This window comes from Aedes aegypti, chromosome 1 (assembly GCF_002204515.2).
Source record: "Aedes aegypti strain LVP_AGWG chromosome 1, AaegL5.0 Primary Assembly, whole genome shotgun sequence".
Taxonomy (NCBI): Eukaryota; Metazoa; Arthropoda; class Insecta; order Diptera; family Culicidae; genus Aedes; species Aedes aegypti.
In genome coordinates this window covers 16,918,255-16,931,495 of record NC_035107.1, presented here as the reverse complement: position 1 = coordinate 16,931,495, position 13,241 = coordinate 16,918,255, and the positions used below count along the sequence as shown (strand labels likewise).

The following is a 13,241-nucleotide window of genomic DNA, read 5'->3' as shown; positions in this document are numbered from 1 at the left end:
GGACATCGATTTTCGTCATCCCCTCGTAGTGCCCATTCCAAACATACCCATATTGTATGGTTTGCCAACGATTTTCCCAAACCAGAGATCGCCATCTTGGATTCCAAAAATGGCGTCGGACATAGATTTTCGTCATCCCCTCATCGTGCCTATTCCGAAAATACCCATATTGTATGGGTTTCCAACGGTTTTCCCCAACCGGAGGTCAATAATTTCCTACAGAATTGTCAACATTCAATTTACGCACGGCGTAAAAAAAGTGACTTAAATTGAGTAAACTTCGTAAAAAAAGTGACTTAAATTGAGGTAGCGTAAAAAAAATACTTCGTAAATTGAGGTTTTAGTGAATCATAAGTTTTCACTGAGTACCATGTAGATGGAGTTATTACCTGAAAGGAGAGAAAGAAAGAAAGAAATAGACGATAAGTTATCAACACACATGTCAAGTAAATGAGTACATTTTTTAGTAAAAAAATTACGTTAAATTGATTGGTTCAATAAACAAAATCTTCCTTTTATATAAGTGTCAATGGTACATTGAAACTGATGATATAATCGACGTGGTAGTTTATTTGGTAATCTAATAAAATAAATATTCGATTGAAGGCAACATTTAAGGGCAAAACAAGAAATTTGAAATTTAATTAAAATATTGCAAAACACTAATTATTATGTCCATTAATTATAAAATGGGTATTTAGTGAATACGCTAAGCCAAGCAGCAAATGAGATGCACCCGAAAATTCCCAAATTATATCACTATCGAGGGAATGCCCTCATCCATCAAATTCCCACCTCGGGCCTAATGAATAAGCGCGGGTGAAAGTTATTACTTCTGACGCCACCCAATCCATTAGCTTTCATCACACTGCTGGACTGACGGCCGAAATCAATTACGAACAAACGAACGGTTACAACACGGCCCGCCACGAATAATGCCCTCTCATTCCACTTCATTAGCGACCAATGGAAGCCCCCTCTCGTGGGTAGCGAGAAAACGTTCTTTAGCTGGAACTTTCAACAACAAACTATGCCATTTAATGGAGACGCATTGTGTCCCAAACTGGATGGATTTCGCTGGCGCAGGGCTGGGAGCGAGTGAGTGTCGGACGAAAACAAATCAGAAAGAGACCAAATAGGAACGTAAAGAAGTCAAAAAAGATTGTCTGGTTTCAGACTACTTCGTCTCTCGAGTCTATCTAGTTTGTAATCCCTAATCTCTCTAGTCTGTTTTTAGTCCTCTCTGTTCTCTCTAGTTTTTCTAGTCTCTCTAGCCTCTCTAGTCTCTCTAGTCTCCCTAGTCTCTTTAGTCTGATTTTCAGTCTCTTTAGTCTCACTAGTGCCTCTAGTCTGTTCATTTTTCTAGTTTTCCTAGTCTCGCTAGTCCTTCTAGTCTCTCAAGTCTTTCTAGTCACTTTAGACCCGCTAGTCTCTCTAGTCTCTCTAGTCTTTCAAGTTCCTTCAGTCTGGTTTTCAGTCTCTTTTGTCTATCTCATCTGTTATTTCTGGTCTCTCTAGTCTGTTTTCTACTCCCAGTCTCTCTAATATCTTTAGTCTCTTTAGTCTGTTTTTAGTCTCCCTAGTCTTAGTCTATCTAGTTTGTAATCCTTAATCTCTCTAGTCTGTTTTTTAGTCCTCTCTGTTCTCTCTAGTATTTCTAGTCTCTCTAGTCTCTCTTTGGTTCTCTAGTCTTTCTAGTCCCTCTAGTCTGATTTTCAGTCTCTTTAGTCTCTCTAGTGTCTCTAGTCTCTCTAATCTCTCTAATCTCTCTAGTCTCTCTAGTCTGGTTTTCAGTCTTTTCAGTCTCTCTAGTCTCTCTAGTCTATCTAGTCTGTTTTTCTAGTCTCCCTTGTCTTCAGTCTCTTTAGTCTCTCTAGTGTCTCTAGTCTGTTCACCTTTTCTAGTCTCCCCAGTTTCTCTGGTCCTTCTAGTCTCTCTAGTCTCTCAAGTCTCTCTAGTCTCTCTATTCTGCTTTTCACTCCTTTAGTCTCTCTAGTCTGTTATTTCTAGTCTCTCTAGTCTATTTTTTAGTTTCCCTTGTCTCTTTAGTCTCTCTAGTCTGTTTTTCTAGTGTCCCTAGTCTGAGTAATATAGGTTTCAGTCTCTTCAGTTTCTCTAGTGTCTCTTGTTTAGTTTTCAGTTTCTTTAGTCTCTCTAGTGTCTCTAGTCTGTTATTTCTAGTCTCTTTAGTTCGTTTTTTTTTCTAGACTCTCTAGTCTCTTTGTTGTTTCGTCTCCCTGGTCTCTTAAGTCTCTCTAATCTCTCAAGTCTCTCTAGTCTCTCTAGTTTCTCTAGTCTCACTACTCTATTACTCTCTTTAGTCTATCTAGTGCCTCTAGTCAGTGTGTTCATCGTTTCAAGTCTCAATAGTCTCTCTGATCTTTCTAGGATATCTAGTCTCTTTAGTCTCTCTAGTCTATCTAGCCTCTCCTCTCGAGTCGCTCTAGTCTGATTTTCAGTCTCTTTAGTCTCTCGTGCAGAATTTGTTTTTATTCGAATTCCTGGGATAATTGACAGGGAGCCCTAAGATAACTTTTTGAAATAAAGACTGGAGGAGTCCCTGAATTTCAGAAGAAATCTATGGATAAATAACTAGAAGAATTCCTGATGCTTTTTCTCGCAAATATATTCATGAAGAACCTGTGGTATAATCGCGTAAAGGTCTCTAAAGAGGTGACTTTAAAGACCATTTGGTTAAAAAAGAGACCTTGGAGGCCTTGCGTCAAAAGTAGAGACTTTCAAGTATCCAAAATAGTGAACAATTATCCAAAAAGAATCCTGCTACCAGCCCTGCGCTACAGCAAATCTCTCGATTCATGTATCATTCCAGGAGGGGGGGACCGTCGCGTTACAATCCCCATTTTCTTAGTCCTGTCAGCATTGCGAAACAAAACGTGTGACAAACGAGTATAGTCGCTTAAATGTGGGAAAACGAGAGCTTTGTGTCGCTTGGGCTCCAGGCTGTGGGCCCTGAGCTGACAAATCAATTTATCGTTATCCGGTCCAGGGCGTAGAAGACGACACACTATGGGCGGTTTCTAGAAAGTCTGAACACCAAAACTATGTTTGCCGTCTTATGTCAAATTTTTCCAAAAACAAATCTTCGAATTTGAATCACAAAATTTAAATTCGAAGATTTGTTATAAAAAAAAAAAACAAATGTTGTCAAGACAAACTTTTTTATAGATTTGTCATCAATGATGCATATAGGCCACTTGTGCGACTAACGTTGCGAAAACTATTTTAAATGTTAGAACTTCGTTGTTTTTCAATACCTCCTGAAGCAATCTTCAGCTGTTTAAGAAAAAATGTTAAAACATTGAAAAAATAAGGCGATTCTTCAGTTTTGATATAAAACTAGCATTAAAAACTATATGGAATGTGTGAAGTTTCGATAAAAATTGAATATATTTTTTTCAGTGAATTTTATATATTTACCTGTACTAAAGCAAGATTCTAGAATTCGTTATTTTTTTACAAACCCTAACTGTATCAACAAAACTACAAAATGTCTTGCTCCAATAGTTCAGGAATATCCTAGTTGAAGAAAGAATGTTTAACAAAAATAAACGATCAAAGAAGTCATTTTTCAGAATTTTGGCCACCTGATCGCCCATAGTGCGACGACGTGCTGCCTCAGAGTTTTTCCTATTTATTTCGCTCATCATTCGTCGTTTGTTCTACACAAGGTGGAGTGTTGTGGTCAGTTTGCTCGATATTTTCCTCCGTCGAATCGGAGGGGAGGAACATTGGGAGCAGCCCCAGGATGACGATGGGTTTAGTTTCACTCACATTTAGCCGGTGTCAGGCTCCGTTAGTTCGATTAGATTGCGGTACAGAACCGGGCACGTGAAGGAGCAGAAACAGAAGTGGAACATACTAGCAGAAGATTCAATTTAGATTGGACAGTTTTTGTTCGTTAGGTCAAGGGTTTCGATGACAGAGCAAGAGTTGTGACTGGTTTTTGTATCTCTTTGTAGCGTTTGGCGATTATTGCTTTTTAATTGTTGATCACTTCCTCGGTGAAGGTTTTCTGAGTCGTTCTGTGGAGTTGTGTCGGGGAAGAATAACCGTAACAGCAATACAGGTTTTTCTTTAGTTTTATCGTCAGTCTCTTCAGTCTATTCAGTCTCTTCAGTCTCTTCAGTTTCTTCAGTCTCTTCAGTCTCTTCAGTCTCTTCAGTCTCTTCAGTCTCTTCAGTCTCTTCAGTCTCTTCAGTCTCTTCAGTCTCTTCAGTCTCTTCAGTCTCTTCAGTCTCTTCAGTCTATTCAGTCTCTTCAGTCTATTCAGTCTCTTCAGTCTCTTCAGTCTCTTCAGTCTCTTCAGTCTCTTCAGTCTCTTCAGTCTCTTCAGTCTCTTCAGTCTATTCAGTCTCTTCAGTCTATTCAGTCTCGTCTTCAGTCTCTTCAGTCTCTTCAGTCTCTTCAGTCTCTTCAGTCTCTTCAGTCTCTTCAGTCTCTTCAGTCTCTTCAGTCTCTTCAGTCTCTTCAGTCTCTTCAGTCTCTTCAGTCTCTTCAGTCTCTTCAGTCTCTTCAGTCTCTTCAGTCTCTTCAGTCTCTTCAGTCTCTTCAGTCTCTTCAGTCTCTTCAGTCTCTTCAGTCTCTTCAGTCTCTTCAGTCTCTTCAGTCTCTTCAGTCTCTTCAGTCTCTTCAGTCTCTTCAGTCTCTTCAGTCTCTTCAGTCTCTTCAATCTCTTCAATCTCTTCAGTCTTTCCAGACTCTTCAGTCCCGTCAGTCTCTTCAGTCTCTTCAGTCTCTTCAGTCTCTTCAGTCTCTTCAGTCCCTTCAATCTCTTCAGTCTTTCCAGACTCTTCAGTCTCTTCAGTCTCTTCAGTCTCTTCAGTCTCTTCAGTCTCTTCAGTCTCTTCAGTCTCTTCAGTCTATTCAGTCTCTTCAGTCTCTTCAGTTTCTTCAGTCTCTTCAGTCTCTTCAGTCTCTTCAGTCTCTTCAGTCTCTTCAGTCTCTTCAGTCTCTTCAGTCTCTTCAGACTCACTAGTCTCTTCAATCTCTTCAGTCTTTCCAGACTCTTCAGTCTCTTCAGTCTCTTCAGTCTCTTCAGTCTCTTCAGTCTCTTCAGTCTCTTCAGTCTCTTCAGTCTCTTCAGTCTCTTCAGTCTCTTCAGTCTCTTCAGTCTCTTCAGTCTCTTCAGTCTCTTCAGTCTCTTCAGTCTATTCAGTCTCTTCAGTCTCTTCAGTTTCTTCAGTCCCGTCAGTCTCTTCAGTCTCTTCAGTCTCTTCAGTCTCTTCAGTCTCTTCAGTCTCTTCAGACTCTCTAGTCTCTTCAATCTCTTCAGTCTTTCCAGACTCTTCAGTCTCTTCAGTCTCTTCAGTCTCTTCAGTCTCTTCAGTCTCTTCAGTCTCTTCAGTCTCTCCAGTCTCTTCAGTCTCTTCAGTCTCTTCAGTCTCTCTAGTCTCTTCAGTCTCTTCAGTTTCCTCAGTCTCTTCAGTCTCTTCAGTCTCTTCAGTCTCTTCAGTCTCTTCAGTCTCTTCGGTGTCTTCAGTCTCTTCAGTCTCTTCAGTCTCTTCAGTCCCTTCAGTCTCTTCAGTCTTTCCAGACTCTTCAGTCCCTTCAGTCTCTTCAGTCTCTTCAGTCTCTTCAGTCTCTTCAATCTCTTCAATCTCTTCAGTCTTTCCAGACTCTTCAGTCCCGTCAGTCTCTTCAGTCTCTTCAGTCTCTTCAGTCTCTTCAGTCTCTTCAGTCCCTTCAATCTCTTCAGTCTTTCCAGACTCTTCAGTACCTTCAGTCTCTTCAGTCTCTTCAGTCTCTTCAGTCTCTTCAGTCTCTTTAGTCTCTTCAGTCTCTTCAATCTCTTCAGTCTCTTCAGTCTCTTCAGTCTCTTCAGTCTCTTTAGTCTCTTCAGTCTCTTCAGTCTCTTCAGTCTCTTTAGTCTCTTCAGTCTCTTCAGTCTCTTCAGTCTCTTCAGTCTCTTCAGTCTTTTCAGTCTCTTTAGTCTCTTCAGTCTCTTCAATCTTCTCTTCAGTCTCTTCAGTCTCTTCAGTCTCTTCAGTCTCTTTAGTCTCTTCAGTCTCTTCAGTCTCTTTAGTCTCTTCAGTCTCTTCAGTCTCTTCAGTCTCTTCAGTCTCTTCAGTCTTTTCAGTCTCTCCACAGCCTCCTCAGCCTTCTCAGTCTCTTCAGTCTCTTCAGTATCTTCAGACTCTTCAGTCTCTTTAGTCTCTTCAGTCTCTTCAGTCTCTTCAGTCTCTTTAGTCTCTTCAGTCTCTTCAGTCTTTTCAGTCTCTTCAGTCTCTTCAGTCTTTTCAGTCTCTTCAGTATCTTCTGTCTCTTCAGTCTCTTCAGTCTCCTCAGCCTTCTCAGTCTCTTCAGTCTCTTCAGTCTCTTCAGTCTCTTCAGTCTCTTCAGTCTCTTCAGTCTCTTCAATCTCTTCAGTCTCTTCAGTCTCTTCAGTCTCTTTAGTCTCTTCAGTCTCTTCAGTCTCTTCAGTCTCTTCAGTCTCTTCAGTCTTTTCAGTCTCTTTAGTCTCTTCAGTCTCTTCAATCTCTTCAGTCTCTTCAGTCTCTTCAGTCTCTTCAGTCTCTTTAGTCTCTTCAGTCTCTTCAGTCTCTTCAGTCTCTTTAGTCTCTTCAGTCTCTTCAGTCTCTTCAGTCTCTTCAGTCTCTTCAGTCTTTTCAGTCTCTCCACAGCCTCCTCAGCCTTCTCAGTCTCTTCAGTCTCTTCAGTATCTTCAGACTCTTCAGTCTCTTTAGTCTCTTCAGTCTCTTCAGTCTCTTCAGTCTCTTTAGTCTCTTCAGTCTCTTTAGTCTCTTCAGTCTCTTTAGTCTCTTCAGTCTTTTCAGTCTCTTTAGTCTCTTCAGTCTCTTCAATCTCTTCAGTCTCTTCAGTCTCTTCAGTCTCTTCAGTCTCTTTAGTCTCTTCAGTCTCTTCAGTCTCTTCAGTCTCTTTAGTCTCTTCAGTCTCTTCAGTCTCTTCAGTCTCTTCAGTCTCTTCAGTCTTTTCAGTCTCTCCACAGCCTCCTCAGCCTTCTCAGTCTCTTCAGTCTCTTCAGTATCTTCAGACTCTTCAGTCTCTTTAGTCTCTTCAGTCTCTTCAGTCTCTTCAGTCTCTTTAGTCTCTTCAGTCTCTTCAGTCTCTTCAGTCTCTTTAGTCTCTTCAGTCTCTTCAGTCTCTTCAGTCTCTTCAGTCTCTTCAGTCTTTTCAGTCTCTTTAGTCTCTTCAGTCTCTTCAATCTCTTCAGTCTCTTCAGTCTCTTCAGTCTCTTCAGTCTCTTTAGTCTCTTCAGTCTCTTCAGTCTCTTCAGTCTCTTTAGTCTCTTCAGTCTCTTCAGTCTCTTCAGTCTCTTCAGTCTCTTCAGTCTTTTCAGTCTCTCCACAGCCTCCTCAGCCTTCTCAGTCTCTTCAGTCTCTTCAGTATCTTCAGACTCTTCAGTCTCTTTAGTCTCTTCAGTCTCTTCAGTCTCTTCAGTCTCTTTAGTCTCTTCAGTCTCTTCAGTCTTTTCAGTCTCTTCAGTCTCTTCAGTCTTTTCAGTCTCTTCAGTATCTTCTGTCTCTTCAGTCTCTTCAGTCTCCTCAGCCTTCTCAGTCTCTTCAGTCTCTTCAATCTCTTCAGTCTCTTCAGTCTCTTCAGTCTCTTCAGTCTCTTCAATCTCTTCAGTCTCTTCAGTCTCTTCAGTCTCTTCAGTCTTTTCAGTCTCTTCAGTCTCTTCAGTCTCTTCAGTCTCTTCAGTCTCTTCAGTCTCTTCAGTCTCTTCAATCTCTTCAGTCTCTTCAGTCTTTTCAGATTCTTCAGTCTTTTCAGTCTCTTCAGTTTCTTCAGTCTCTTCAGTTTCTTCAGTCTTTTCAGTTTCTTCAGTCATTTCAGTCTCTTCAGTCTCTTCAGTCTCTTTAGTCTCTTTAGTCTCTTCAGTCTCTTCAATCTCTTCAGTCTCTTCAGTCTCTTCAGTCTATTCAGTCTCTTCAGTCTCTTCAGTTTCAGTTCTTCAGTCTCTTCAGTCTCTTCAGTCTCTTCAGTCTCTTCAGTCTCTTCAGTCTCTTCAGTCTCTTCAGTCTCTTCAGTCTCTTCAGTCTCTTCAGTCTCTTCAGTCTCTTCAGTCTCTTCAGTCTCTTCAGTCTCTTCAGTCTCTTCAGTCTCTTCAGTCTATTCAGTCTCTTCAGTCTCTTCAGTTTCTTCAGTCTCTTCAGTTTCTTCAGTCTCTTCAGTCTCTTCAGTCTCTTCAGTCCCTTCAATCTCTTCAGTCTTTCCAGACTCTTCAGTCCCTTCAGTCTCTTCAGTCTCTTCAGTCTCTTCAGTCTCTTCAGTCTCTTCAGTCTCTTCAGTCTCTTCAATCTCTTCAATCTCTTCAGTCTTTCCAGACTCTTCAGTCCCGTCAGTCTCTTCAGTCTCTTCAGTCTCTTCAGTCCCTTCAGTCTCTTCAGTCCCTTCAATCTCTTCAGTCTTTCCAGACTCTTCAGTCCCTTCAGTCTCTTCAGTCTCTTCAATCTCTTCAATCTCTTCAGTCTTTCCAGACTCTTCAGTCCCGTCAGTCTCTTCAGTCTCTTCAGTCTCTTCAGTCTCTTCAGTCTCTTCAGTCTCTTCAGTCTCTTCAGTCTCTTCAGTCTCTTCAGTCTCTTCAGTCTCTTCAGTCTCTTCAGTCTCTTCAGTCTCTTCAGTCTCTTCAGTCTCTTCAGTCTCTTCAGTCTCTTCAGTCTCTTCAGTCCCTTCAATCTCTTCAGTCTTTCCAGACTCTTCAGTACCTTCAGTCTCTTCAGTCTCTTCAATCTCTTCAATCTCTTCAGTCTTTCCAGACTCTTCAGTCCCGTCAGTCTCTTCAGTCTCTTCAGTCTCTTCAGTCTCTTCAGTCTCTTCAGTCTCTTCAGTCTCTTCAGTCTCTTCAGTCTCTTCAGTCTCTTCAGTCTCTTCAGTCCCTTCAATCTCTTCAGTCTTTCCAGACTCTTCAGTCCCGTCAGTCTCTTCAGTCTCTTCAGTCTCTTCAGTCTCTTCAGTCTCTTCAGTCCCTTCAATCTCTTCAGTCTTTCCAGACTCTTCAATCTCTTCAATCTCTTCAGTCTTTCCAGACTCTTCAGTCCCGTCAGTCTCTTCAGTCTCTTCAGTCTCTTCAGTCTCTTCAGTCTCTTCAGTCTCTTCAGTCTCTTCAGTCTCTTCAGTCTCTTCAGTCTCTTCAGTCTCTTCAGTCTCTTCAGTCTCTTCAGTCTCTTCAGTCTCTTTAGTCTCTTCAGTCTCTTCAGTCTCTTCAGTCTCTTCAGTCTCTTCAGTCTTTTCAGTCTCTCCACAGCCTCCTCAGCGTCCTCAGCCTACTCAGTCTCTTCAGTCTCTTCAGTCTCTTCAGTCTCTTCAGTCTCTTCAGTCTCTTCAGTCTCTTCAGTCTCTTCAGTCTCTTCAGTCTCTTCAGTCTCTTCAGTCTCTTCAGTCTCTTCAGTTTCTTCAGTCTTTTCAGTTTCTTCAGTCTCTTCAGTCCCGTCAGTCTCTTCAGTCTCTTCAGTCTCTTCAGTCTCTTCAGTCTCTTCAGTCTCTTCAGTCTCTTCAGTCTCTTCAGTCTCTTCAGTCTCTTCAGTCTCTTCAGTCTCTTCAGTCTCTTCAGTCTCTTCAGTCTCTTCAGTTTCTTCAGTCTTTTCAGTTTCTTCAGTCTCTTCAGTCTCTTCAGTCTCTTCAGTCTCTTCAGTCTCTTTAGTCTCTTCAGTCTCTTCAATCTCTTCAGTCTCTTTAGTCTCTTCAGTCTCTTCAGTCTCTTCAGTCTCTTTAGTCTCTTCAGTCTCTTCAGTCTTTTCAGTCTCTTCAGTCTCTTCAGTCTTTTCAGTCTCTTCAGTATCTTCTGTCTCTTCAGTCTCTTCAGTCTCTACAGTCTCTTCAGTCTCTTCAGTCTCTTCAGTCTCTTCAGTCTCTTCAGTCTCTTCAGTCTCTTCAGTCTCTTCAATCTCTTCAGTCTCTTCAGTCTCTTCAGTCTCTTCAGTCTCTTCAGTCTCTTCAGTCTCTTCAGTCTCTTCAATCTCTTCAGTCTCTTCAGTCTTTTCAGATTCTTCAGTCTTTTCAGTCTCTTCAGTTTCTTCAGTCTCTTTAGTCTCTTTAGTCTCTTCAGTCTCTTCAATCTCTTCAGTCTCTTCAGTCTCTTCAGTCTCTTCAGTCTCTTTAGTCTCTTAAGTCTCTTCAGTCTCTTCAGTCTCTTTAGTCTCTTCAGTCTCTTTAGTCTCTTCAGTCTCTTCAGTCTCTTCAATCTCTTCAGTCGTTATTATTTTCAGTCTCTCTAGTCTCTTCAGTCTCCTCAGCCTCCTCAGCGTCCTCAGCCTACTCAGTCTCTTCAGTCTCTTCAGTCTCTTCAGTCTCTTCAGTCTCTTCAGTCTTTTCAGTCTCTCCACAGCCTCCTCAGCCTTCTCAGTCTCTTCAGTCTCTTCAGTATCTTCAGACTCTTCAGTCTCTTTAGTCTCTTCAGTCTCTTCAGTCTCTTCAGTCTCTTTAGTCTCTTCAGTCTCTTCAGTCTTTTCAGTCTCTTCAGTCTCTTCAGTCTTTTCAGTCTCTTCAGTATCTTCTGTCTCTTCAGTCTCTTCAGTCTCTACAGTCTCTTCAGTCTCTTCAGTCTCTTCAGTCTCTTCAGTCTCTTCAGTCTCTTCAGTCTCTTCAGTCTCTTCAATCTCTTCAGTCTCTTCAGTCTCTTCAGTCTCCTCAGCCTCCTCAGCCTCCTCAGCGTTCTCAGCCTACTCAGTCTCTTCAGTCTCTTCAGTCTCTTCAGTCTCTTCAGTCTCTTCAGTCTCTTCAGTCTCTTCAATCTCTTCAGTCTCTTCAGTCTCTTCAGTCTCTTCAGTCTCTTCAATCTCTTCAGTCTCTTCAGTCTCTTCAGTCTCTTCAGTCTTTTCAGTCTCTTCAGTCTCTTCAGTCTCTTCAGTCTCTTCAGTCTCTTCAGTCTCTTCAGTCTCTTCAATCTCTTCAGTCTCTTCAGTCTTTTCAGTTTCTTCAGTCATTTCAGTCTCTTCAGTCTCTTCAGTCTCTTTAGTCTCTTTAGTCTCTTCAGTCTCTTCAATCTCTTCAGTCTCTTCAGTCTCTTCAGTCTCTTCAGTCTCTTTAGTCTCTTAAGTCTCTTCAGTCTCTTCAGTCTCTTTAGTCTCTTCAGTCTCTTTAGTCTCTTCAGTCTCTTCAGTCTCTTCAATCTCTTCAGTCGTTATTATTTTCAGTCTCTCTAGTCTCTTCAGTCTCCTCAGCCTCCTCAGCGTCCTCAGCCTACTCAGTCTCTTCAGTCTCTTCAGTCTCTTCAGTCTCTTCAGTCTCTTCAGTCTCTTCAGTCTCTTCAGTGTCTTCAGTCTCTTCAGTCTCTTCAGTCTCTTCAGTCTCTTCAGTCTCTTCAGTCTCTTCAGTCTCTTCAGTCTCTTCAGTCTCTTCAGTCTCTTCAGTCTTTTCAGTCTCTCCACAGCCTCCTCAGCCTTCTCAGTCTCTTCAATCTCTTCAGTATCTTCAGACTCTTCAGTCTCTTTAGTCTCTTCAGTCTCTTCAGTCTCTTTAGTCTCTTCAGTCTCTTCAGTCTCTTCAGTCTCTTCAGTCTTTTCAGTCTCTTCAGTATCTTCTGTCTCTTCAGTCTCTTCAGTCTCTACAGTCTCTTCAGTCTCTTCAGTCTCTTCAGTCTCTTCAGTCTCTTCAGTCTCTTCAGTCTTTTCAGTCTCTCCACAGCCTCCTCAGCCTTCTCAGTCTCTTCAATCTCTTCAGTATCTTCAGACTCTTCAGTCTCTTTAGTCTCTTCAGTCTCTTCAGTCTCTTTAGTCTCTTCAGTCTCTTCAGTCTCTTCAGTCTCTTCAGTCTTTTCAGTCTCTTCAGTATCTTCTGTCTCTTCAGTCTCTTCAGTCTCTACAGTCTCTTCAGTCTCTTCAGTCTCTTCAGTCTCTTCAGTCTCTTCAGTCTCTTCAGTCTCTTCAGTCTCTTCAGTCTCTTCAGTCTCTTCAGTCTCTTCAGTCTCTTCAGTCTCTTCAGTCTCTTCAGTCTCTTCAGTCTCTTCAGTCTCTTCAGTCTCTTCAGTCTCTTCAGTCTCTTCAGTCTCTTCAGTCTCTTCAGTCTTTTCAGTCTCTCCACAGCCTCCTCAGCCTTCTCAGTCTCTTCAGTCTCTTCAGTATCTTCAGACTCTTCAGTCTCTTTAGTCTCTTCAGTCTCTTCAGTCTCTTCAGTCTCTTTAGTCTCTTCAGTCTCTTCAGTCTTTTCAGTCTCTTCAGTCTCTTCAGTCTTTTCAGTCTCTTCAGTATCTTCTGTCTCTTCAGTCTCTTCAGTCTCTACAGTCTCTTCAGTCTCTTCAGTCTCTTCAGTCTCTTCAGTCTCTTCAGTCTCTTCAGTCTCTTCAGTCTCTTCAATCTCTTCGGTCTCTTCAGTCTCTTCAGTCTCTTCAGCCTCCTCAGCCTCCTCAGCGTTCTCAGCCTACTCAGTCTCTTCAGTCTCTTCAGTCTCTTCAGTCTCTTCAGTCTCTTCAGTCTCTTCAGTCTCTTCAGTCTCTTCAATCTCTTCAGTCTCTTCAGTCTCTTCAGTCTCTTCAGTCTCTTCAATCTCTTCAGTCTCTTCAGTCTCTTCAGTCTCTTCAGTCTTTTCAGTCTCTTCAGTCTCTTCAGTCTCTTCAGTCTCTTCAGTCTCTTCAGTCTCTTCAGTCTCTTCAATCTCTTCAGTCTCTTCAGTCTCTTCAGTCTCTTTAGTCTCTTTAGTCTCTTCAGTCTCTTCAATCTCTTCAGTCTCTTCAGTCTCTTCAGTCTCTTCAGTCTCTTTAGTCTCTTAAGTCTCTTCAGTCTCTTCAGTCTCTTTAGTCTCTTCAGTCTCTTTAGTCTCTTCAGTCTCTTCAGTCTCTTCAATCTCTTCAGTCGTTATTATTTTCAGTCTCTCTAGTCTCTTCAGTCTCCTCAGCCTCCTCAGCGTCCTCAGCCTACTCAGTCTCTTCAGTCTCTTCAGTCTCTTCAGTCTCTTCAGTCTCTTCAGTCTCTTCAGTCTCTTCAGTGTCTTCAGTCTCTTCAGTCTCTTCAGTCTCTTCAGTCTCTTCAGTCTCTTCAGTCTCTTCAGTCTCTTCAGTCTCTTCAGTCTCTTCAGTCTCTTCAGTCTTTTCAGTCTCTCCACAGCCTCCTCAGCCTTCTCAGTCTCTTCAATCTCTTTAGTCTCTTCAGTCTCTTCAGTCTCTTTAGTCTCTTCAGTCTCTTCAGTCTCTTCAGTCTCTTCAGTCTTTTCAGTCTCTTCAGTATCTTCTGTCTCTTCAGTCTCTTCAGTCTCTACAGTCTCTTCAGTCTCTTCAGTCTCTTCAGTCTCTTCAGTCTCTTCAGTCTCTTCAGTCTCTTCAGTCTCTT

At 42.0% G+C, this 13,241-nt stretch overlaps 1 protein-coding gene across 1 annotated transcript in view; it reads right to left on the bottom strand.

Annotated features, from left to right (window-relative positions):
• LOC5578809 (eye-specific diacylglycerol kinase) overlaps positions 1-13,241 on the bottom strand; it is a 691,896-nt gene that overhangs the window by 457,450 nt on the left and 221,205 nt on the right.